This window comes from Aedes aegypti, chromosome 3 (assembly GCF_002204515.2).
Source record: "Aedes aegypti strain LVP_AGWG chromosome 3, AaegL5.0 Primary Assembly, whole genome shotgun sequence".
NCBI lineage: Eukaryota > Metazoa > Arthropoda > Insecta > Diptera > Culicidae > Aedes > Aedes aegypti.
Window position 1 is genome coordinate 407,590,614 of NC_035109.1, and position 26,059 is coordinate 407,616,672.

The window sequence follows — 26,059 nt, forward strand, 5'->3', positions numbered from 1 at the left end:
AAAAACCTAAGAGAAGCTCTTCAAAAATTACTGTTAGTATTTCGGAAAACTGTTCAAAGAAATCTCTATAGCTAATTCAGGATGAGTTCTAAAGAAATTGAAAGAATTTCAATCATCTCTTTAGATCTCTGGTGCAGTTTCTGGTGTTATTTAAAAAAAGAAAAAGAAACAAAAATCCCAGAAGGTATGTCAAACCCTTTCTAAGGAGATCTATAGAAATATGTTGACAGGAGAAATATTTTGATAATACTCAAGAAAATATTGGATGAATTTGATATCGAGAAACAATCTTAAGGTGAAGATGAATCGAAGCCAAACCTCAAATTTTCAAGAGCTCGAATCTGGTGAACCGATCATCCGTTCAGGCTGAAAACTTAATCGATTGATCACTAGCTGGTGGTGACCTTGGAGGGAGGCACCGATATTACACACGAAATATGACACAAAGTTATTTAGAATTGCAAAAAACTCCAGCTTGCCAACGACACTCAAGGCAGACTTGATGAAAAACGCTAGTTTTCTTCTGAGAGAGAGGGGACAGCTGGCTTCGATTGTGAACTCCCAAAAGTCAAGGGAACCTGTCATCAACTGTCACTGGAAAACCGCACATTCGAAGGGCAGAACGTGATAAACCGTCAAAACTTGGCCAAACTTAAACTGAATGTGACTGAAAGTTCAGGTTGTTTTCCTGTGCCCTCGCATATAAAATCGTTGAATAAATAAATCTTGTCGATCGGACTCAAATTGCTATTGATTTTTTTTTTTAATTTTAAGGTACCGCGGGGCAAGTGGGAACGAAAAAAAACGATAGTTCAAACAAATTGTTCAATAAAATTTTCAAATGTCAATATTTTTCAAATCCAACAACACAATCACGTTTTGGCAACATATTTGCTGGTGTGTGCATGAAACTAATCGAATAATTTCGAAATTGTGAAAACCTTGGAAGAAAGTTTTAGAATAAGCCAATGGTCCCACTTGCCTCGGTAAGCGGGGCAAGTGGGATACATCCAGGTTCATGCGTCAATCCACATCAGTAAGTCAACCATTAAAATAATAGGATTGATAATTCATAGATTTTTAATTTTAAGTACATATTTGATGTACATAAGGGATCAACTATAAAATACGTTACGTTTTAGGAAGAAACCCTTTATTTAATAGTATGTCACCTCACATTTAATATTAACTGAAAATTCCTCAATAAAAGCGTAAAAAGGTATTAAACATGTTCAAAATATATCATTTATAAGTTGTTAATTAAAATGTAGAACATAAACAATCAATTATTGACGAAATTATAAATATATTTTGTTATTATTTATATGCATGGCAGAAAACCCCCTTATGGGGTGGAATTGTTTTCTCTCTCTACTTAATTTGGTAGAAATAACAAATAAAGTTCAAATAAAATAGAAAAGTAATCGTTCTCATGATGCATTTCAAATTTCAGCTGTGTGTTTGTTCAATTTTGAAGTCGTATTTCAAAAATAAAAAATAAATTTAAAAATAAGGAATAATAACACTTTTCTTCTCCCTTCTATGCAATTACGTTATTTGAGGTTGATCTTTTTTGATAAAAATCATTTGTTTGAATGTTTTAGTGCTATTCTCTAGGAGAATGTATGAAACGTGTACGAAAAGTTTTGATTCTGGTTTTTGTTTTGATAGGTCCCACTTACCCCAGGTACAAATATATTCTGGGGTAAGATAGACCATCGAAAATTTCATATGAAATGAAAACAAAATACTGGTTTATCGTTAGCAGCTTTTAATAATACTCAAAATTATAGCATACTGATGGAAATTCGATTTAAAACACATTTATTTTTTGCGAGTCAATGCAAGACGTGGAACGTGTCACAATTTGTCATGCAAGTTGAAAATGGCGCTGAACTGACAACAATAACATGAATAACATGGTAATAAAAATAACAATATGTTTAGTACTAAATACATTTCTTGTCATTGTATCTTCAACTTTCTAGAAGAATACCCCATGAAAAACTTTTCCTAGTTGAGCTATGACGAAACGCCCCACTTACCCCGTATTCTCACTTGCCCCGCGGTACCTTATAATTTTTTTGATAAAAAACGGGATGTGAAAATAGTTTTGGCCCAGTTTGTGCTCTCCGAACCATTGTGCACAACCCAAACATGAGAAGAATAAATCGAAGAAGCCAAGAAAACAAGCCAGTTGTCAGTGAGCTATCTCCTCTCTCTCAGGTTTTCTTTTGTTGTGTTCCTTCGATCGTTCTGGACAAACATGGAAAAAGGGCCAAAGTTTTCTGTGCATTTAATTTTCGTTTTTATTGGAAAAAGTAAAATAATGCGTATTTGAACACTCTATAGTTAGTCAGGATAAAAGGTTCTATTGTGACATTACTTTTGAATAGGCATGAATAGCTTTTCAATCGATGTTTTGTCACATTTGATAAAATGCAAAAATACGTTTTAATCAATTACGCGCTCTTATCATGTTTGTCCATTGTTTTAGATCTGGGCTCACAGTGACAGTTTTAGCATTTACTATTCAGCAGTTCGCACAAATTCTTAGGTGGTTTAGTCCTAAAATGGTTGCTTCCTTCTCGTTGGATACTAAAGTCAAAGATTTGGGATTAATCCCTGGCTCTTAGACAAGATTGACGCATCTTCGAACAGTCGAGAGTTGTATTGGCCTCATCCTTGCAAAAGCTAAGGAACGGGAAGGAATGATTAGCTGGATACCTACTTGAGAGAGTTGCATAAAACGCTACATCCTGTAGTGTCGGATGCACGTAAAGAAAAGACGTCTGTTCATAAGATTCACGACCAAAACAAGAGACCTTTTATTCCATGTCTACTTCGATCTACAAATCTACACTTATTCAAATTTATCTCATGCACACCTACTTTCAGTATCGTACAGATTCCTCCTTTTCTTTAAATTAGTTTTAGTATTACAATTTTCTTGTTTGCTTCCTATTATTATTGCTATTTTCTTGACGTACAGAACTATTTTAAGTTAATTAGTATTATGTGTTGCCGCCATGTTTTCCATTCCAGCACCATATCCGTCAACACGTAGAAATTAGTTGTTCAAACGATTTTTCAACAGAGATCCTGGATTGATATGGAACACTGTCGAATTCAATTGGAGAGAATATGGTTTCCATAGTCGTAGACCTAATAGTCCCAGATGTTATATGATGTTATCTTTGCCTTTCAATTACCTGAAAGAAAAGAAATATTTATCGTTTTTCTAGCATTAAGATACTTAGCTTATTGTTTCCAATGTTCAACTTTTCACATTTATCGAACTTTCCTTTTCATTTTTAAATCTTGATTGTGACGGAAGTTGTCGTTGAGAACATTTCCGTTCTTCTAATTGACTGACTTGTTGAAAACTGTTCTTGTTTTTAATATGATGTTTTAACTTGAAGTTTACTTTTCCTATCCATCAATAAAATCTACTTTGAACTCTTTTATATGTTTTCTTTTCTATTTCTCTACCTTTTCTTTCTTAAAGATCCTACTGATTTTTGTTCTTTTCCCTGTTAAATTGTATTCCTGTTGATTTCACCATTTCCTAACTTATAGCATTTTTAATACTAATATGCATTCTATCCAGTAGTAAAGACCGCCTAGGGCTCTTGCCAAAATATCATTTGAAGTACTGAACTATTTCTAATAAAGGTAATTTTGATGCAATTGAATGTGTCATTGAAGCTTCTTCTTTTTCCGCAATCGGCAACTGTATTTTTACGAATTGCGGTTTTAACAGTTACCAATTGTTGAACTTGCAAACCTAATAGAATTTCTTCATGGAATCTAAGAAAACTTCGCTAGAACTCAACCGTGTCATTGTCAACATTATCCTACTAGAAAATCGCGCAAGTTGTTGTTAAGCTTACGCATTTGAAAAAGCTTCATATGTTTTGTTTTACTGAATTGTTGTCTTAAAACACAATTATTCACTAATTTGAATTCAATAAAACCCACAACAGAATCGTACAAACTGAACTAGCATTCTTTGAAAGATTTTTGATAATGGTACAGTAACTATTCTACTTTTTCTAAGGCTTAGGTACCTTGTTTTAATGTACCATTTTATACATTCCGGAGAGACGTTCAGCGTGTTTTATTCATTCTCATACCCATCGTATCTTGGATAATCTAAATTTATTTACTAAACCATTCATTAAGAATATGCATATTCAAGTTTATAAAATATTCAGCCAAGAAACTGCCATTCGAACATTTGAGTAATCTGTTTAGCATTTATTTATTTAGAAACTTAAATCTTGATAGCGTTAAAATAGAATTGGTTATTATTTCAAAATCATTGCAATGTTATATAAACAAATTTATATATTTCTTTAAATGAGCACACTATAGTCTTCAATCATGTTTATTCGTACTTCCAATAGATAACCGACATCGCCTTAACTCAATAAGTTTTGTCATCATCAAGCGTAAATAAACATTTGATTCCTCATGAACATTAATAATGACTAGGTTTGCCGACACAAGTTGCCATAATATATTCAAAACTGTTGTGCACAGCTCTCTTTTTAAATGATTTTTTATATGTTTTCAAATATACATTTCTACTTAAATTTTTTTACACACACATTGAACTCAAATATACAAATACGAATGTAAAACATTATTTAATCTTCAACTTGTTCTTTGCATGAATTTAAACTTATTTATTTTTATATTCAAATAATTTTGCTTGGTATTACACATAATTGAAATATTTGTTCATGCTGTGTTAATCAAAATTCATAATTTTAATCTCAGAAATAATATTTTGATAATGATAGTAAAAATATGTTATTCATGATCATTCTGACCTCATTACGTCCATGGCACGAAATTGTCATACATGGTTGGGGTAAGCAAATAGGATGACAAATTTCGTAACGTAATCACAACACAGTTCTTTATTCATCCCTTCAATTGTTCAAATCTTGATATACTGTGACAATTCATCACGGTTTTGATAACCATGAGAATCATGATCATAATACAATATACGATTATTTTCAACGGCATGCAGTTGTTGATAATAATATGACACACAGCTTCTGTACAGGTTTATAGTACATGTTTTTCCGCTCAGTGAATAATTTATAGTTTTCTCTCGATGGCACAACATATGCCAACCACCTTAAAGTACACAGTTTCTTTGGTGGTTTGGAATGGCTAATCACGAGTAGCACACAGTACACTCAATGGTACACAGTTAATGCCCAATAAATAATTGCCAACCAATGCACAGTTGCTTTACACATTACATATTTACCGATCGAAAATGACACACAGTTGCTCTTAATGGCACACAGTTGCTGCTCAGTAAATAGCACATTTTCTCTTTATAGTTTACAATTACGACGAAAAGTAGCACACAATTTCTCTCCTTGGCACACAGTTGCCGATCAAAACATATAGCACACATTGCTCTCCGCATTCTTGAATTTGCTATCAAATAGCACATCGTTGCTCTCCATGGCACACAGTTGCCTATCAATATATATATATATAGCACACAGTTGCTCTCCACGCTCTAACATTGCCAATCAAAAATAGCACACAGTTGCTCTCCATGGCACACAGTTGCCTATCAACATATAGCACACAGTTGCTCTCCACGCTCTAACATTGCCAATCAAAAATAGCACACAGTTGCTCTCCATGGCACACAGTTGCCTATCAACATATAGCACACAGTTGCTCTCCACGCTCTAACATTGCCAATCAAAAATAGCACACAGTTGCTCTCCATGTTCTAGAACCGCCAGTCCAAAATAGCACACAGTTGCTCTCCATGACATACAGTTGTCGCTTAGTAAATAGCACACAGTTGCTCTTCATGTTCTAGAATTGACAGGTCAAAATAGCTCACAGTTGCTCTCCATGGCCCACACTTGCCGATCAAAACATATAGCACACAGTTGCTCTCCACATTCTTGAATGGACAATCAAATAGCACACAGTTGCTCTCCATGGTACACAGTTACCTATCAATATATAGCACACAGTTGCTTTCCACCTTCTAATATTGTCAATCTAAAATAGCACACAGTTGCTCTCCATGACACACAGTTGCCGTTTAGTAAATAGCACACAGATGCCCTCCTCATTCCAGAATTGTAGATCAAAAATAGCATACAGCTGCTCTCCATGGCACTTCCATGGCATACAATTACTTATCAACATATAGCACACAGATGCTTTCCACGTTTCAGAATTGTTGATTAAAAATTACACACGTTTGCTCTCATTGACATATAGTTATCACAAAGTAATAAACACGCAGTTGCTCTTGATAGATTTCAAATACATATCGAAAATAGCATACAGATGCTCTTCAACTACCGATCATAATCAGCATCCAGTTGTTCTCCATAATATATAGTTGTCGATCAAATGTAGTAAAACAATTGCTCACTTAATTGCGCATAAATATATATCGTAATATCCCCAATCGCTGATTGATCGATTGAAATTTTTCTCCATAATTCATAAATAATACCATCAAGTAATTCTGGCAGGCACTGATGCCAAGTTTCAACAACTTTAACATAGATGCCAAGTTTATAAAGCCTTTATCATTTGTTTTAGCTCTTCATGGTAGAAAAGCAAAACTGATCAATTACCTTATCATTTTAGTAATATTCAATTGCTCAACTTTTTTTACTTATTGCAGAAACTTTCTATTCTTATTGCAGAAACTTAACGTATAACACCATATCAGTAATTCAGTATTACACATAAAATTGACTTGATTTGTTTATTAGACACATTGTATTGAATTAATCAAATAACACTAGTGACTATTATGTATCCGGTAGAAATCAAGACCAACATTTATTTTTTATTATTGTTTTCTCGGGCCCCGTGCGTCGCAGCTACTATGTGAACAGTGTGCTGTGTTCATAAAAATCGTAAGAATGCAGCGCCACACTAAAATAACTGATTTCAAAATCTCGCGAGTTGAGGCGTGTCGCGAGTCTCACTGGCGCGATCCGGTTTGGTGGCGTTGCGATAATACTATATTTGAGTTATATGTCCTTTAAAACCATCACTGATAAACTCCGCATCTCTATATACCCCTTGGCTGTATTTTACTTTATTTCTTTTATTAGTATTCCAAACCATGCACAGGTTAAGAAATAAACATATCTACGAAATTGATCAAATAATGATAGCAGAGGTAATACCAGCAATACAAAAAGAATAACATCTACTTCTCTCTCTCCTTGTTCACATGTTTCGAAACACACATTAGGCAACATCATATACTTGTTCCATTTCTACAAATGTTTAATTGCTTTCTATGTCATGGTTCAATATAGAACAACACTACAAGTTATCGTTGACCAAAGTTTTCATCATGGGGAAAAGCTTTTTGAAAACATCCCATATCCCAATCACTTTCGAACTCAAATCTAAACCAAATAAATTACAAAGGTGGTACTCTAAAATTGTAAGCAAATTATGCGTTTTATATTTTGTTTGCTTTTACATCGTGCATATTCTTTTCAAAATAACTCAAAACTATTCATCATACCCCACGTAACAAAAAGTACCAAATTGCACCGAACATCATAGCAACCTTTGTTTGTTTGAAAATATGTCACGCTTCCTTGACGTTTTCATCCGCTGCTACTCAAATTTATCCAAAACAATGCAATCATAGAAAGAAAATGAATTTGTCAAAGCCTGTTCCCAACCTAGGTAGGTCAGCATCCACAAAATTCTATGAAACATTCTATACTATTACGGCCACCTACCACTACGTTATAGTTGGTTATAGTATCGGGTCGGTTCTCTCATCTGTAATAGCACCTACCTTCTTCCATGCGTCGTTTGTCATTGATCCATGCTCCTTGCAATTGATCTAAATTACCACCACCATACGCAAACTACACTCATAAACCTTTCACTACCAATAATACCACAATAAAATTATAAAACTGTTGCACAAGTTCACTATCTCTTTCGTAATTGAACTATACTATAACTTCCGAATTTGAACCTCGTCGCCAAAATGTAGTGTCGGATGCACGTAAAGAAAAGACGTCTGTTCATAAGATTCACGACCAAAACAAGAGACCTTTTATTCCATGTCTACTTCGATCTACAAATCTACACTTATTCAAATTTATCTCATGCACACCTACTTTCAGTATCGTACACATCCCCTCATAGACATCACGAGAAGTTTGATGTTGTTATTGGGAAGGTAATCACCATAGGATACGTGCAGGCAGTCCCTGACCCTGTTTTAATTGGAGGATGTATTTCTTGGATGATTCATTGTAGAACTATTAGTTGAATATTCAATGATATCTTTGAAACTCCTAGAAAAGTTTTTGTCAACAAATTAAGTAAATTTTTTTTAGAAAAAAAAAATCTTCTGCGTTTTAAAGTAATTTTTTGATGGAACACTTTGACGAGTTTCTGGAAGATGATTCCAAAAAGAATTATCAGAAAATAACTGGAAATTTCTGGAAGGAGTTATAACAAAGCTATGCGTATATTTTTAAGGGGAAATTTCTTTCGGATTTCTTGGACAAACTTTTTGAGGAATGCCTGGTGAATATCTGAAGTTTTCCACTAGAGGAATCATTTAGGATGGAAAGACAGGCTACGCCCTTAAGAACGAGTTCATTGTAAAACTAGAGTTTATTCTCCATTAGTTGATGCTCCATTTTTGGAATTTAAAAATTTATCGAATAGAAGTCCGTGGCTGCAAGGCAAGGTTATGCTGAAGGTGTCTGGCTTCGATTTCCGGTCGGTCCAGGAATCGATTTCGTAATGGAAATTACCTTGCCTTCCCTGGGCATACACTAAGCTGAGAAGCAGGCTCTGTCCTAGTGAGGACGTTAATGCCAAGAAGAAGAGAACCACAGTAAGAAGTTAGTTTTCATGGTTCTTTGAACCAATTTGCTCATTTTTCGTCTTCTGTTACTTGATATCTTCCTAAGTTCAAACTTGAGTGCCTATAAACAATAGTGACGTCATGTTCCAATTTTGACAGGTCTCCTGCCTCTGCTGGAACGCGGATTTTATGGAATGACAGTTCACTGCTGTTCCAATTGTGACATAGACGCCACTCTTATTTAAATTCACTATGGTTCAAACGATACAAGAGGTCATTCACAACGCCGTAAGATGATGCGACACAATTGGCGAAACAGAGAGCGTTGCCCTGCTTGTTTGTAATCACACTATCCAGACGAATCTAGAAACCGTCGCGCCACGCTTCTAAAAATCACGTGGTGAAGCCATCCCCATCCATGGCCATATCGTCACTCAAATGAGAAGGACACCAACCCTCGACTCGTCTGCTGAACTCCCCAATAGTTCAGCGACAGCAACTAGAAAGAAAAAAGAAGTCAATCTCCCTAGTGGACGGGGGATCATCATTCCGATGCTGCAGCGTGGTGCAAAATACTTTTTGCTTCCTCTCCAGGGTAACCCAAAAAATAGATAAGGCGTCACGCTGTTATGTGTCTGTCTACCCAAGAGTCATCATCATCCTTGTTCGCTGTCATTGCCAGTATGTAAAGTGCGACAATCAGGACAAGCGCCCCGAGGGATGGACGATGGTACGGTGCACTTTCGAGTAATGCACAACACACATATCAGACACACGCTCTGTTACATAGATTTAAATGGGGAAATCGTATGCGACATACACTTCTCGACATAAGTGACAGCCGCCAGGAAGCACAGCATAGAAGCATGCAGAGTCATAGTTTTGGTTCACGGTGCCCTTGGCGAGCACCCATTAGTACGCCCCCTCGTCAAAATCAATGCTTATTTTTTTTTTATTCAATGTGCACAATGAATCATTCTCCTTCCAAAATTACGGTAAGGTTAAATGATTTTCGATGTCATTCCTTCGAAGCAATATAATCATCTTTTTAACAATTTTCCCAAGTACGTCATTTTGGCGCCCCTTGAAAGCTAGCGCCCTTGGCGGGGACCAATCTGGATAATTGCACGCTACGACACTGACAACATGCAAACTCACCCCTTTTCAGTAGATGGAAAGCATTTTGACTACCCGACTTCTGCAGGAAAATAGTTGTAGGCCTTACCCACTGCCGTTGGGTGGAAACAGGAACAGGAGCAGTCTGGCTTTCCCTTCCCTAATATCGTAGCAGGCCTAGCATCTGCCAGTGGAGAATATAGATCGATAAATTAAAACAAAAATCTCGCACCACCGCGTTTTCAGCAGTCAGTCAAAGCAAGCGGTGGATGATAACTTTGCCGGTTGTCTGCAAGCTCAGGAGCCTACTCCGTCCAACTTTTCTGAGCTAACCGAGAGCGGGAGAAAAGTCTATTGACCTTGGAAAAGGTATCAAGCCGACGATTGCCCCTGTATTGGTGCCCATTTGGCATACTAACACACGCGCAAAGGTGAAGGTTTTTGCAATTTCCCTCGATTATTTTTGCACGTTTCCTCCATTCGACTGTAGAAGTGAGCGTGAGTCAGAACTGTTGGATGAATTGGATATGCTTCGGTGGTTGCCGCCGGGAAGGAACGTGTTGTTATGTGGGCTATGCGCTTTACGTCTGATGCTCCTCTTCTAGAGAACATCATCCTGCTCCGGCGAAACTCGCACATCATATCGAGTCGACAGTCGTTCGTTATTCTATGCTTGCGTTCCGCTCACCCCCATCCTCTGGATATGTCTGTATCGCATCTGTAGATTGATCCGGACACTGGATTCACAAATAGTGGGTGTGGGTTGAACGATTTGGAACAGGTTGTTATATGTTATTATTACTTATCGTAATTGATATTCTTAAATCTTTTTTAACAGAATCCTTAGCGTCATACCTCGATATAACGTAAAATTTACTTCGATATAACGTAGCTTCTTATTTTTAATCCTAGTTTCCGAAGTTTTCATTATTTAAAACGTGATTTATGAACTTAAAAGCATTTCTAAGATTTATGAACTAAAAACATTTTAAAGGCACCATCCAATATCAAGTCAGAGCGATACCAGCGTTTATTATCATTGAATACAGTCAAAAATCGATGTATAGGCTCACTTTAAAAATCAATTATTTTATTGTTTTACACTTGTATGAAAAGAATCATTCTTCTTTATATTAAGTCCACTTCCTTATGTCCCACTTAAGTTCCTACTGGAACCAAGCCTGCTACTCAGTTTAGCGTATACTATCGCCTTCGTATGACATATGGCAAACACGTTGCAAGTACTGTGTTAGGATTTCCAAACGAAATTTGTCAATGGTTTAATCCAAGGTGTTTCATTTAGAAATTCTCCATATTTAGAACCCCTCTGAGGATATTTCTAGATTTTCCTCGAATTATTTCTAATGAAATTATCCGGAAATACTCATAAGGTTTTTTTCATGAACACTTCCATGGATTCCTGCGAGAACTCATATAACAATTCTATGAATCTTTCAAATTAGATTGTTCCAGTAATATCTGTAAGTATTCCACCAGGTGTTCTGCTAAGAATTCCGACAGGAATATCCACAGGAGTTCCACTAGATATTCTTCCAGAAATAAATCTATCAACATTTTCAAGATTTTCTTTAAAAATGGTTTTCTTATATCTTATTTTTCAACATTCCTTTATTGGTTCTTCTACTAATTTCTTAAAATATCTCCAAAAGTTTTTATAGGGATTTCAGTAGTATTGACTTTACGGATTCCATTAAAGATTCCTAGACGAATTTTACCTGAAATTTCTCCAAGAGTTTCCCCAGGTCGCTTTTAATAACAATTCAGTAAGTAGTCATGGAATGTTAGTGTTTTATTTTGAAAATTTGTACAAGGAATCTTTATAAAATAAAAAAAACATAAAGCTTATCTTCAAAAATTTCATTATGAGTTTCTGCAGGAGTTGCTACAAGGATTTGTCCATGAACTATCCTACGAGTAACTTGAATTTATTCAAGATTTTAAGTTTGTACTGCCCTAAAAATTTATTAGGAAAGTTTTCAATGTATTCTTTCTTTGAGTGTTCCAAGAAAATGCTTAGGTATGGATCCTGGGAGTTTTCCTCCAAATCCATAAGGATTCACATTTTTACCATAAGAATTTTTCCAGGGATCCCTCTGAAAACTAATCAAGAATTCATCAAAAAATTATACTCTTAGAAAAGTATTGCTGGTAGTCGTCCAGGAACTTTTCAATAGAAAATTCTTCAGGGATAGTTTAAGTTTATTCAATGAACTTCTCTTATGGTTTCTCCATAAATCAACCTGTACATATTTTTAGGAATTATTCCGGAAATTTATCCAGAAATTGGTTCCTTATAAGGTTGCTTCATAATTGTTTGATGGATTCTACTAAGCAGCATTTTTTTTTCAGAGAATCCATCAATGAAATTGTCCAAAACTGATTACAAATGCTCATAAACTGTTCCAAATTACCTTTTATGAAAAAAAAAATGAAATAAGTCGTCCTGCTATTTGTTGGGAGTCATTACCTATGGTAGAAATTAAAACTTCTCGAGAGCAGTGTTCAAGTTATACAGCTTCAAAGTTAAAATTTATTATTGAATTCATATTACAAAATACTTAAAATACTATATTACATTACTTACATTGTAGTTTTACACTTCAGCTTAACCAGAGCAACAAATTCACCAACCATTCTTATCCTATTTATATCAATCAACAACTAATCTATTTCTAAACAGTTCTATAATGCTACATAGTGTTGCCAGTTTGCCATGTATTTCTTCATATTTTTTTCCAGAAATGTTCAATAATTTCTCAAAGGAAAATTCTAGTTTCTTCAGGAATTATTAAAAAAATACTCTAGCAATTCCACCACAAAAATTCTATTTCCTTACTGCTTTCAATAATGCTCTGAGGAATTCTCCAGAAGTTAATCCAGGACATTTGTCGGGGATCTACTTACATTCGTGGTAGATTTCTTATCACACTTTTGAAAATGTTTTCCACGAATTCTAAACTTTGTTACTACGCGCTGGAAGACTATTCCTTCAAAATATTCTGCAGTACATCTCACAAATATGGTAGTGCTTGCCAATAATACATTAAGCTGAGAAATGGTATTTGTTTTAATAGGAAAGTAACGTTAAAGAAAAAAGAAAAACAATTTAAAAAAAAAACAGGAGAAAACACATTCAAAAAAAAAATGTGAGAAGGGCTGAAAACGCCTGCTAGGTGAATAACATTAATTGATGGTACATTCTTTCATCAAAGAATACATCATGAACAATATCAAGGAAAAACATATTCCGTTTCAATATAACCTCGATATAACGTAACGAAAATTCAACTCGAGTTACGTTATATCGAGGTATTACTGCAAGTGTGTGATTCAGTTTTGTATCACTTCTCGAGGTGTTGTAGAAAATTAAATGATTAGATGATTATTTTCATTTACTTACAATTGCAAGGAACAATGCCCTCCTTATACCATCCACTTCAAATTTATCTACTATCAGGGCAACTTCACTCAGTAACTTAAAATTTTGGGACAAGTCAAAGGCAACTCCTTTGTTAATCCAGTCGCAGATTGTATTTATTTGGGCAATAATAGTTGAGTTGAGTTAAAGATCCTGGGTGAAACTGATGGTCTTAGAAATAAGTTAAAAAAGCGAGGCTGCCGATGTAAACTATATATTTCGGTCAGGGCTATGGATTCAGGAAGTATGTTGAAGTTTTCAAACGAATTAAGCATTACCCGAGTAAAAATTAGTTTTGACGAAAATTTAATTCCTGGAAAAAGTCCGTCTCTTCATCAATGGAAATCTCAACAGAAAATGTACCTACTTCTAGTAACATGTCTTCCTCTGATTTTGATTTTTTCAACTGAACAATTGAATCAAATGATTGATGCAATTTTCAAATCCACTACTATGGCTGAAGCAGTCCAAGTTGGTATAAAATTTACTAATAAAATTGTCATTAGTTTATGTTTCTTTAATGAATACAAATATTTTTTGAATAGTTTGAACTGGAATGCTCGTTCTTTGAGTGGTAAAGATGACAAATTGTTTAATTTTGTAACAGCTAATAACATTCATATAGCAGTTATTACTGAAACTTATTTGAAACCTGGATCCAAACTCAAAAGAGATTCAGACTTTTTTGTTTATTGTAATGATCGACTTGATGGGGCATGTGAGGAAGCAGCAAAATCGTCATTTATAGGCGTAAAAAGATCAACTTTTCTCGTCATTTGAAATAAAAGTTTTTGAAATATTGGGTGTTTCTGCTGAAACACAGCTTGGTAAATAAACTTGCATAGCTGCCTACTTGCCTTTTCAATGCACTGGACAGCAAGTTAATTTGATTCAAACTTGCAAAAATTGACGCAATGAATAAAAAAATAATGTCACGGGTGAATTTAATAACAAACATCGCTAGTAGAATAGTTCGCAAAGTAATTCCAACGGCATAATTTTATTTTCAGGATATTTCTCAATTTAATACCCTGATAGCCCTACATGTTATTTCTCTTCCAGAAACCCTTCTACGATTGCGAACAAAACTTGATATTGACAATGCTCTCGAAACTTTAACTAATTCCATTGCTGAAGCAAGGGGCATTGCAATACCAAAACGTGAAGTAAAATTTGAATCCGTGATTATAGACGATTATCTTAAACTCTTGATCCGTCTTAACACTCCAGTCGTCGCGCTGTTGTACTGTGTACAACACTGTTGAACAAACCTCGCTTTTCGTTCATAACAGCAGCGTGGTGGTTCTGACGGTGGCAAACCGTGCGACGACTGGAAGGTTTAAAATGTGAGAAGAAGGCAGTTTCAATGCACTCGCGATCCTGCTATGAAAATGATATGGCAGGATCAGCAGAGAAAAAATTAAAAACGGTTCTCTCAATTAATAATTTTGAAAATCAAATTTCTCAATTGGACCCTTGGCTCTAAGCCCTTTTGTGAATTATCAAAAATTTTGAAAAATAAACTCAGAAGCCAATCCCGAAAGAGTAAATCAAATTATTACCAACTTATTGCGAAAAAGCTCAAAAACTTGCTATGCAATTTGAGAGCACTCATAATTTTAATTTAGGACTTACTAGTTCAATAGAAAATCAAGGATCTTCGAAAATCCTTGGCGAGCAGTTGGTCGAATTGTACGTACTTTGCCTAATACACCAAAACGTGCGAGAATGGATATACAACCGGTTATCGAACGCCCCATCCAATGTGGTACTAAAACAGCCTCAACAACAGTGAAAACTATTTCAACACCAGAGGATCTGCCATGGGGTAAGACACTCATTAATATTGGTAGGGGAACTGGGGGTAAAATGAACACCCTAAGCAATTTTCATTTTTTCTTGCTCATGGAGCTGTCAGATTCTTTTTCAATAGCTCAGAATTGAAGAAGGATGTTTATACAATGTAACATGTTGAAATATTGTGAGGAAAATAGAATTTTATCATCATTATTATAATCTTGAAAATTTCTTTCCACAGAGTCAATGTTCCAATCATGTGGGTAAAATGAACATGTAACGGGGATAATATGAACATATACTTGGGGGTAAAATGAACATACAATGGGGGTAATATGAACATATACTGGGGGTAAAATGAACATGCAGTGGAGGTAAAATGAACACTATTTGAATTGAACGGGTTGCGGCACGATTCTTGGCATCTGGTACATGATCAATGCATATCTCAAGACATTCCGGAATCGATGGAACGTTTAGCTGCGACCATTTGGAAGGCTGTCGAGGTCCGTCTTTGTATTTTCTCCGGAAAACTCTCGGCATTTGAAATAAAATCCAGTAGTATTCGCTCTACCATGGTGTTCATATTACCCCCATCTCGATTGGTTCATTTTACCCTCAAAGAATCAACAAAATCAAATCATTTGTTCTAAGAATTTAGAAGATAAAAATACTTTCAATTTCCATCTACTTATCATAATTACCTTAAAGATATGATGTTCCTCGTAGTTCAAAAGATTTTTGATGATTTTTGAAAACGGAGAGGCGTACTTGGGTTTTGTTTACTTTTCCAGCTTTCGACAGTTCTAGATCGCGCTAGAGTTGTCGAAATAGTTTCTTAGTCTAAGGAATAAAAATGGTGCTATGTTTTACATAGATTTATAACATAATTACCGTAAAACACAAACCTGTTCATTTTACCCCCCCTGTTCATTTTACCCACAGTTCCCCTATTAATATCCATTAAGGTGAAGCGGCGTGTAACTCAAAGAATCATTAGAATCATCATTGATGTAATAGTAGTAGTGTCGCCTTTCCATGTATATTTTCAAAACAAACAAACAAAAATATAACATTTGTGTTTAGCATATTTTTATGTAAACACATGGGAAATTTAGTAGATTGACGAGTATTGGAAATCAAAATCAACTCTTCAATCGTACGTATCAAAAGAAAACATTACAATTTTATGAAGGGCAACGGAATTTCTCTGTTTTTAATTGAATTTATCGCATATTTTTGTTATGCATCGGTACGGTTTATGTTTACAAGGGATGACGGTGTTGCCAGGTGATTGGTGACAGATTTTTCTAGCAATTGTTATATGCTTGTTTTCGGAACATTTGCTGCATATTATAAAAACTTATCATTTTGCAAATAGTTTTCTATCACAAGATCACTGATTTAATAAAATTTCAATGATTTTTGTGATCAATTCACATTAAATGCTATGATTTTACAGATAGCAACTCTGACATCCCTGCGCTCAACGATCGCGATGATTGTGCACACACGATAGACGCGTCCCGACGCATCCCGACGCATCGCACTGTGGAGCTTTTCAATTATTTTGGGTGGTCCAAATTGATAAACTCTTGGTATGATTTTATGCTTCGTAGAGATGGTTTTCGTAATTTGAGAGAATCGAAAAACAAACAACGTATGAGTTTCAAGTTTCTATGCTTTGCCCAACCTTTCCGTACTGAAAATTAATACAACAGGAAAAAAGTTGGATATTTTAGACTATAAACACAGGCATGTCTCAGTGTGCGGTGGCGGCGTCGATTCGCAGCAAGTGAAAACCACCGCCATAATAGTTTTGAGTGTTGCGGTTGATAAAACTTTATAAATATTTGATTCCCGTTTGAAATGTGTTCCTTTAAGGAAAGTGAATGAAAGATTTGTTTAGTGGAAGTGTAGTGAACGCAATATAGAATCCAAAATACAAATGTTTGCTGCAGAATTACATTGGAAAAGGTAAGCACCTTCTATTTACAAGTGTAGTTGTGTGGGGCAATGAAATGCGGCATAAAATCGGAGATTTTTTTCGAGAATATAAATCTCATGTATATTGTCGCTAAATTGATAATGCTGTATCTGAAAGTGTTGTTTATATATTGAAGTACCACCTGAAGCATTTTTCTTCACATAAATTATCCATAAAATCAGGTGATAACCAGTTATATTTTATCGATGTTGCAAATACCAATACTATCATAACAATATGTTAATGACTTGGAAGAAGCCATTTTGTGATGATGCACCAAAAGGCCTTAATACGGATTAATATATATTATTTTTTTGAACATCTGACAGAAGTATCTTGAATTTAAGTCAATGGTGGGGGTTTATAAACAAGAGGCTAGGGGTTGTGGATTGTATGTCTTGCCGATCTGACATACCATAGGAGACTAATTGCATCGGAATCGAGTTGCGGAATGGCCCAGAAATCTTAGAAAGATGTGGGGATCGATGACAATGGAACCTCACTGAATGTGATGCATCGTACAGGTGCCATTCTCCTTCTAGCCAGACTACCAGATGGATGTTGGCATCAAACAGTGTGGTCTAAACTCCGGCAACAGGCAAACAGCAAAACTCTATGCATACTTGATAATCTTACCAATATCAATATTAATATCATTAATAAATATTAATATTTTAATACTGGATCTAGTGTCCTGCCCCATGGGATCTGCTTTGGATATACCTATCGGCTTTTGATCCTAGCACCTGCGATAGTGATATAACGAACCTAGCGAGAGAATGCCTGGGTATGGTTTCTAATGTGAACCCCAAACTTGTCAAACTGGTTCCAAAAGACAAAGACGTGTCTACACTAAGCTTCATCACGTTCAAAATTGGACTAAGCAAAAACCTTCGTGAAATCGCTTTATCGAATAACACTTGGCCGGAAAATGTGCACTTCCGTTAGTTTGTAAGCTATTCAAAAACCAGCGGCAAGTAGTCAAGGTTGCAACCGAATACTGGAGTCTAGTAGAATCACCTTCAATCAACCCAGAGTGCACTGCCTGTAGCTTCATGGAAGCCCCTAATCCTCCCGACCCAGTCGTGCTCGTGTCATCATGCCAACAAAGTCGCTCTGGTCCTGAGGTCGAGGATGGTGTCGGGGTCTTCCAAACTCCTTTTGCAGGCAAGTACTCGCTTAATGACATTCATTCGCCACCTGAGAGGTTTTCAATTCCTAGTACTGTCGCCGATTTCAACTCAACTTTACTCTCCGTTTCAACATCGGGCCGCATTGTATCCGGCTTAATGGAAGCCCCTTATCCCTCCGACCTAGTCGAGCTTTCAACAGATTCCCGTCATCACAGTCGTCCCGGTCCTAGTGTCGGATGTGGAGACGGGGTCTTCCAACACCCAGGCAGGCGAGTATCTATTCCATCATGATTTTTGGCCGTCCAATAGTTTTCCGGTTTTCAGCTTCATCACTGATGTGTTCGGAAGTAGAGATGGGGTCTTCCAACATTCGACTTCCAACGCTGTCTTATGCACTGGATATTTCATCAATGACGTGGAAAATACAACATCTGCTTTCGAATGGTCAACGGAAATCTCAGGTGATCCAGAACGCACTGCCTGCCGCACTGAGGAAGCCTCTGACCCACTCAATCCAGTCGTGCTTCCTGATGCTGTTCTTCCAAGTCGTTCTGGTCCTGTGATTGAGATCGGGGACGAGGTCTTCCAAGCTTCCTTATCAGGCAAGTATCCGTCCATTAGAAACAATGCTATGCTTGATCGTTGTTCGACTTTCAGCCAACCCTTTGGAAATCATTCATCACAACCTGACATTTTCCCTAGACAAAATGGATCTCCTGCCCCAGTGAACGTGCTGACGATATTATATCAAAACGTTCGTAGGTTATGTACTAAGATTGAGGATTTTTTCCTAGCAGTAACTGATTCGCAATACGATGTCATCGTTCTCACCGAAACCTGGCTCGACGATAGAATTAATTCGGTCCAGCTATTCAACAAACAATTCACGGTTTTTAGAAACGACAGGAACCATCTCAACAGTAATAAAACTCGTGGTGGGGGGGTCCTGATTGCTGTGTCCAGGCGACTAAGTTGTTGTCTTGATCCTACACCGGTTAGCTCTTCTTTGGAACATCTGTGGATCAAAATCAAGACCCCGAACAGAACTACAAGTATTGGTGTTATGTATTTACCCCCTGATCGCAAATCCGATGTGCGCATCATTGAGAGCCACATTGATTCGATTAATTCTATACTCTCGCATTTGGAAGTGAATGATTTCGCGCTTCTGTTTGGCGATTACAACCAATCTGGATTACTGTGGAACACATCACCGAACGAAGCTCCTTCCATTGATGTTTTGCGGTCACACTTTACAATTAGTTGCAGCAGTCTCCTTGACGGATTTAATCTCAACGGTTAAACACAAATCAATTCTATTCTCAATAAAAAATTGCGTATGCTTGATCTTGTGCTTACGAATGAATCTGTTCTACCATACTGCACAGTTTCCGAAGCGTTAGAACCGTTGGTCAGCCTTGATCTAGATCATCCTGCGTTAGAAACGTCTTTGAGGTTACCCTTGCCCACTCAATTCGTAGAGATGGCTGATTTGCCTCAACTGGACTTTCACAGAACAGATTACGAATCCCTAAAACGTATCCTCAACAATGCTGACTGGCATGCACTCGAAATGTGCACCTCCGTTAAAGAAGCAGTGGATTACTTTGTTATGGTTTTAATGCAAGCTATTTCGATTTCTACCCCTCTGCGCAGACCCGCTCCGAAACCTCAATGGAGCAATAGTCATCTACGTCATTTGCGGCGTCAGCGTTCTAAAGCACTACGAAAATACTGTAAATCTCGTAACCCTTACAATAAGCGAGTGTTCTCTTTGGCCAGCAATGAATATCGGATATACATCAGATACCGGTATATGACGTCGCACACAGGAAAATCTCCGACGAAACCCCAAGCAGTTCTGGTCGTTCGTCAATGAAAAAAAGGAATGAGGGAGGCCTCCCAACTGAAATTCATCTGGGACAATTGGTGGCTCAGACGCCGCTGGAGAAAAGCAATCTTCTGGCTCTGTTTGTTCTCGATCAGTTCCCAACTTCTATAGATTCGCGCCGAACCCCCTGATCTAGTACTGCATTTGAGTGCTAGGCGATGGTATGTGTCTTTGGTAGTAGTGCTAGAAAGGAGTAGCATAAATTAAAATTCGGTAGTAGTAGTAGATAGCTAAGTTTCCTAATATTAAGATTTAAGCAATAAATTCATTCCAAATTGAGCTTCCAAAGCATAAAGTATTCCCCAATTGTATCCAATTAAGTCTGAAGTGAATAAAGTAAAATTCCAAGTGCGAATAGTTTCCATTCGACTAGAAGAAGACTCCTGGCGGAAGTTAGCGACAACTCCGTGAGCTTTTATGGTGAAGTAGCCAATAGCGCCGCTCCCGCCGAGTATTGTGACTACGCTACAGGAAGTGACCGTTTTAGCCACCGTTGCAATTCCAACGGAAACCGCGAACCTGCCCCAACAGGCTCAACACTTCAAAAGCGTATTCAACGATTACTTTGCAACACAGGCTTATGCTGAGGAGGCTACAAGAGCAACTCCTATTGATGCATTCAACTTTACAGTCTTTGAAGTTTCTCCAGCTCTTGTTGAATCTGCTATCAAAAAGCTGAAAAGTTCTAATGCTTCTGGTCCTGACGGTGTTCCATCCTGTATAGTGAAAAAGTGTTCAACAGAGTTAGCCGAACCTTTATCGATGTTGTTCAACCTCTCCGTACGGCATGGCGAATTTCCGCGACAATGGAAGACATCCTTCATGTTCCCAGTATTCAAAAAAGGCGATAAGCAAAACGTAGAAAATTACCGAGGCATCACATCACTTAGCGCCTGCTCAAAAGTGTTTGAAATCATCGTTAAAGATTCTCTCATTGCTAGTTGCAAGAATTACATATCCAGTGATCAACATGGATTTTTCCCAAAACGCTCGGTATCTACGAATCTTGCTCCGTTTATTTCTTTATGTGTGAGGAGTATGGATGCTGGAACTCAAGTTGATGTTGTTTATACAGATCTTAAGGCGGCGTTTGACCGCGTTGATCATGTGATACTGCTGGCAAAGTTAAAAAAAAAAACTAGGCGTGTCCTCACAGTTGGTTCGATGCTTCAAATCATACCTAACTGATCGTGTTCTTTGTGTGAAACTTGGTTCTGCTCAGTCTGACACATTTACTAATCAGTCAGGGGTGCCTCAGGGCAGTAACCTAGGGCCATTGCTGTTTAGCATATTTATTAACGAAGTCGGAATTATTCCTCCACGAGGGTGTCGCTCTTTCTATGCTGACGATGTCAAATTAGTGCCTTCTATTGCAAAATATGATAAACTGCTTTGAGCAATGGTGCTCTTCTAACTTCGTTACATTGAGTACATCAAAATGCAATGTTATCACCTTTCATCGCAAGCTGAAGCCGATTCTACATGAATACAGGATTGGCAGTCAACTATTACAACGAGTTGATAACGTTCGTGATTTAGGACTCCATCTCGACACAGCTTTGACTTTCAACATTCACTACTCGGACATCATCGCTAAAGCAAATAGGCAGCTGGGATTCATTTTCAAAATTGCTAGCGAATTTCGTGATCCATTGTGTTTGAAAGCTCTATATTGCTCCCTCGTCCGGTCGATATTAGAATTTAGTGATGTAGTTTGGTGTCCATATCAAATAACCTGGATTACTCGAATTGAGACTATCCAGAGAAGATTCATTTGCTATGCTCAACGCTCGCTACCCTGGTACGATCTTGTTAATTTGCCACCTTATGAAGACCGATGTCAGCTTTTGGGCCTTGAAACTCTACAGAAGAGAAGAGCTATCAACCTAGCAGTGTTTGCAGCTAAATCCTTGTTAGGAGAATTAGATGCTCCCGCATTATTGGACGAATTCGAGATATATGCTCCAACCAGGAATCTCCGTTCCAGAGCTTTTCTTATCCTTGGACACCAATCCGGCAACTATAGCTTGCACGATCCAATACGGTTTATGTCAGCCAGATTCAACGAGTACTACGAGCATTTTGACTTCAACCGATCAGCTCTCGCCTTTCGACATAGCTTACAACGTAATACGGTACCGTAGGGCATGATCTCTTGATACAGTTGTTTAACGATTGGTAATATGTTTAATTGATTTTACTATGTTTTTTTTTTGTGTGCTTAATTGTTATTGTTAGATATAAGTTGTAAGAATGCTTGTGTAATGTTTTGTGAAGAAAAGATATGGGGTTTTTATGCTTTTTTTGCGTAAGGTTTATATGTTAACCAACTCAAGGGGGCTTTTCCTCATCATATATTTCATTAAGACTGAGAGTCAGATGAAATTAAATAAACAAAACATTCGCAATCAAGACAACGTTTTTTAAAATTCCTGGGAGATAGATGTGGATGAAGTGAGAACTATTATCAAAAAAATCAAAACTAGGTTAGTCAAGTTTGTACCAACTTTAGAATCCGATAAAAATTCTGCACAAACTTCCAGCAATCAGCTCGCTATCTTCCATATGTAGGAACATTTTTTTAATTAAGAATCACATAAACGAAAATTTCCAGATAGTCGTAGCGGTAAACGCGCAGTTATTCAGCAAGACTTAGTGAAAGTGCTCATAAGAACACTAAACTGAGGAGCAGGCTTTGTCCCAGTTGGGACGTAACGCCAGAAAGAAGAAGAAGAGAAAAAGAAGATAAACGAAAATTCAATTTTTGCCAAGAAACAGTTCGGATTCCGACGTGGACATTCGATCACCCATCATCTTTTACGTGTAACAAATTTGGTTCGTTCCAACTAATCTGAAGGCTTTTTTACTGGTCTTGCTCGTCTAGACATAGAAGAAGCATTCGACAGTGTTTGGCATGAAGGTTTGATTGTAAAATTAAAGAACTTTAATTTTCCAACATACATTGTTAGAATAATTCAAAGTTATCTGTCAAATCGTACACTTCAGGTTGGTTATCACAATTACAAGTCTGAAAGAGTTCCTCTAAGAGCTGGTGTTCCTCAAGGCAGCATGTTGGGACCAATATTATACAATATTTTCACATCTGACTTACCTGAGTTACCTCAGGGATGTAAAAAATCTTTGTTTGCGGAAGACACAGGCCTTTCTGCCAAAGGACGAAGCCTGCATGTCTTCTGCAGTAGATTGCAAACAAGTTTGAACGTCTTAACAAATCCTGAAATGTGTTCAAAATATATAATACAACTATTAAAAATTAAACAATCCAATCATACGAACACTAAGTAACAGTGGCGAGGATGACAAACGTCATGCAGACCTCTGCTTGCTGTGCTCCGTATTCTCATGGATGAAGTACCCCACAGTAAGAATCGTTTGATGTGGTGGTGCAGCATGCAATGCGATGCAAGCTTTCCTGAGAGGAATGCAGAACATATACTCATCGTTCTTATGGTACGGTGCAAAGTTGATTGCTCTGTATCACGAGGTCATTGAATAGCTGGTCACTTGCATGTGCAAGGAAGGAAAACGAACCCGAACCGAGGGCGAGGACAGCGAATACGAACGAGAGCACTTCTGGTCTTCATATTCTTTTGGCATTTTTCTTCGGATAGTAGCTCTGCCGATGACACGTTTTAGCACAACTTGGCGCTTCATGTTCTGGTTCTTCGCTTTGCTTTGCTTGCACCTTTCCGCTCCCCAATGCATTGGGGCACTCCAATTACTGCGTTTTCCCTTTTGCATACTGAATTTGGGCGTAAGCAATCGAATGTGATCCTCGCGTTTGGCGCCATGCGTAACCCCAAACCTCGTCGCAAACATATGCGCATTTAAAAATATAAATTATTTGTCATAGACAACACAGCAAAAATGTGTCCAATTTCAAACGGCGAATGACCACATTTAATGTGTTGTATAGAACTTCTGGACTCATTTGCAAACTCATCATAGTAAGTACGTGACTCATCAATCGACTGAAGGTTACGTAGCCCGTCATTGATGTTGGTAGTGGTTACACTACAACTTCCATTTACGCAATGAGTCGGGGGCCTTGGGCAACAGGCCTTCCGATCAAATCTATAAACGTAACTAGTGATCTCTTAACCCTAATCTAATACCCAAATTTTAATTTCCAATCTAAATATCATTTTTTGTTTTCTAAAATCATTCTAAACACGTTTTAGGAAATGATTTATTTTCATTCAAAAATCTATAAATTTTTATTTTTGATTTTGTTGTTGTTGTTGTTGTTTATTAACTCAATAATTTTGAAAGAGGGAAAAGCCCCTTTGAGTGATTTCCTTTCGAAATCTTTCTCAAAAGGGCACAAAACCTCTTTATCTTTTCTAATAGAACGTTATAAAATAAATATTAAAACTACAGGCTCATTCGGAATGGATCCATCACAGAGCCGAATCATCCGGAAAAATCGTCATATAGGTCCTCCCACGCGTATCCACGATGCCTATCGACAACACAAATGGAGGCCAAATTTGTTATATCTGAAAATAAAAAAGAAAAACAAAGCAGCAAGTATCAAACAAAACAAGAAATTCCACACAAATATTGATATAACAATTTCAATATTGGTAGGTTATGATTTCCCAAAATGTCTCGGACAGATACAGGAATATCATAACCCAAACTACTGATTCTGTCAAAGAATTGCTCTCTAGGTAAATTGAACCGAGAACATCGAAATACAATATGATCTATATCTTCATATGTTTCATTACATTCACAAATATTTGAATCTATAATATTCATACGGTATAAATAATATTTACAAATGTAATGGTTGGACATTAATCTAGAGAAGGTACAAATAAAATTACGTCCAACCGAAAAGTATCTAAACCAGGGATATACCTTTACCTTTGGACAAATGGAATAGCAATATCTCCCTTGGTCACTTGTATTCCATGAAATTTGCCAATTATTTAGAGTATATTTTTTTAAATTAGAAAAATATTCAAAGTGTTGTATATCACGATTGAATATTATACCACGCGAAACACCCAATTTCGCTAATAAATCAGCTTGTTCATTGCCATAAATATTACAATGAGCTGGAACCCAAACAAATTTAATCATATATCCTTTAGAATATAAATTATGCAATAACCCTTTTATTGACAAGAGAATATGATGGGTTTTAAAATGAAATTTACTAGAATTTAAAGTTTGCAGACAACTAAAACTATCTGAACACACCACGAATATGTTAGGTGCATAATTGTTAATTAAACTGCATGCAAAATATATAGCAGTCAATTCAGCTGTGAAAATTGAACAGGGAGAATCTAATTTATAGAAATGGGCCAAATAAAAATTATACACTCCAAACCCTGCTACATTTCCAATCAGAGAACCATCTGTAAAAAATATTTGATTATTATCCACCCCAATCAATTTGCGTTTAAATAACATATTAGCATAATTTGAATGAACGTGATAAGGAATTTGTTTTAATTCTTCGTATAAAGAAAAATCAATGTAAGGACAAAAGGAATGAATATCTATACTATATTCATGAAAACCTGGTGAAGAATTTGGAATAATGTTTTCTGAAGAGCAATAAATGAACGATTTCAACATTCTATTACTAGAATTTATTTCAAATAAGGATTTTAATATATCAATTAGCGGATGATTAATTGAAAAACAATGTATTAAAAATTTACAGTTCAATTCAAAAATACGATTTTTCAGTGGAATAATACCAGCAAGTATTTCAACAGATTTGGTATGAGTAGAATTCATTAATTTTAAACTAATTCTCAAACAACGAAGTTGAATTTTTTCA